General features: G+C 41.0%; 1 long non-coding RNA gene across 1 annotated transcript; it reads right to left on the reverse strand.

The window, feature by feature from the left end:
• On the reverse strand, positions 1-1,184 carry LOC311077760. Its single transcript, XR_014604980.1, has 3 exons — positions 1,084-1,184; positions 926-983; positions 1-200 (listed from the first exon to the last, which is right to left on the reverse strand). It is a non-coding gene; the product is annotated as an uncharacterized lncRNA (long non-coding RNA).
• Positions 1,185-1,530: the final 346 nt, after the last annotated feature.

Consider the following 1,530-nt stretch of genomic DNA (forward strand, 5'->3'; position numbering starts at 1 on the left):
TAGGACCAGGTCTAGGCAGGGACGAGAAGCACAGAGGCAGAGAGTCGTAGCATGCCACCCGCAGGTGCAGGACCACTGCACTTCACTGTGCGCACACACACACACACACACACACAGACAGATGTTAATACCAAGGACTGCACACGGTGAGAAAGATACCGTCACCCAAATAAGAATCCTCTGCCCCTGGTGCTCAGGCCCTGCTAACACACAAAAAGGGTATACATCAAATACAGAAATAATCAAATACAGAAATAATCAAATACAGAAATAAATAATCAAATAAAGAAAGATTGAAACTAAACCCGAATGTCAACGGCAGCAAAATATATATAGAGAGAAATAAAGGGAACAAACCAAACTTCAGTCAAAATTATTAATCAAACAAACAAGTCAAGCAATTTGGAGCAAAATAAAGCAAAGAAATTAACTATTATTTCAAAAAAATAATTGGAGAATAGATAGTTCAACTTTAGAAGCAAAATCAAATACAAATGAGAAAGCAAGTAGAAGAATCAAAATAAATTAGAATGAGAGAAGAGCAAGGATTACAGTTCAGATTCTAGCACTAATCTTTGTAGCTAATATCAGTTCAAAGAAAAATGAAAACTACGTAAAAGCCAAAAAGAAACTAAAGAAAATATCAACTGAAGTCCCAAGTTGCAGTTGAATCAGTTGACAGTTAATACAATTGAACTTGGATCGAAACAGATCGAAACAGGGTCGAACCCGGGTCGAAACAGGATCGAAACAGGGTGGAAACAGGACAGCACTGCGGCCGTAAATAAACACGGAGCACCCCGACTGGAATGCAGTTATAGCCCTTTACGGACCTATAAACAGGGCCCTATAAACATCATAAGATTGTTACTCTGCTAGATAAATTCTCTAACTTAAATGCATGCACGTAAAAACTAATACATACCGATCGTCGAGGAAAACGAAACGTAGCTTTCTCTGGAGGGGAACTCAGGTTCTCACAACTGAGAAAGGGTATGGATTAGGACACATCCTTAATTACAAACTAACACTTCAAAAACATGCATTTCATACAACAGAGCACAATTAGCAAACTCTCCCTACCTTCTCCAGCGTCCACATTCAGTACACGCAAACAATAACAATCGTAACGAGCTTGTGCAGCGGAGAACAGCAGCACACTCTCCAAAGCAAAGCGATGTCTCTAAAAGGTAATTAAAAGAATGCACTTCTCATCACTAAATACACTTCATGAGCTAAAAACAACTAGCAGTGCACTCTCCTTACCGGCTCGGGTGCTCGCATCCGGTTTCCAGGAAGCAGTGAAGGAAGTGCGTTAACGGCGCAGCGATTCAAACATGACGCCTGACAAGCGGTAAATGCGTTGCTGTTTTAAAGCCCAGGAGCACAGATGATAGGCTAGAATGGCCATCAGTCACAATGATGAAAAAAACAGAAACGCCCTTCCTGCCACATCCCTATATGTAGCCTTGTGTTTGCTGTGTTCATTGTCAGATCGTTCTGGTGTTCATGTCTTGCCGTCTTGCTTTC

Source organism: Abramis brama (assembly GCF_963993115.1).
Source record: "Abramis brama genome assembly, chromosome: 2".
NCBI classification, from domain to species: domain Eukaryota; kingdom Metazoa; phylum Chordata; class Actinopteri; order Cypriniformes; family Leuciscidae; genus Abramis; species Abramis brama.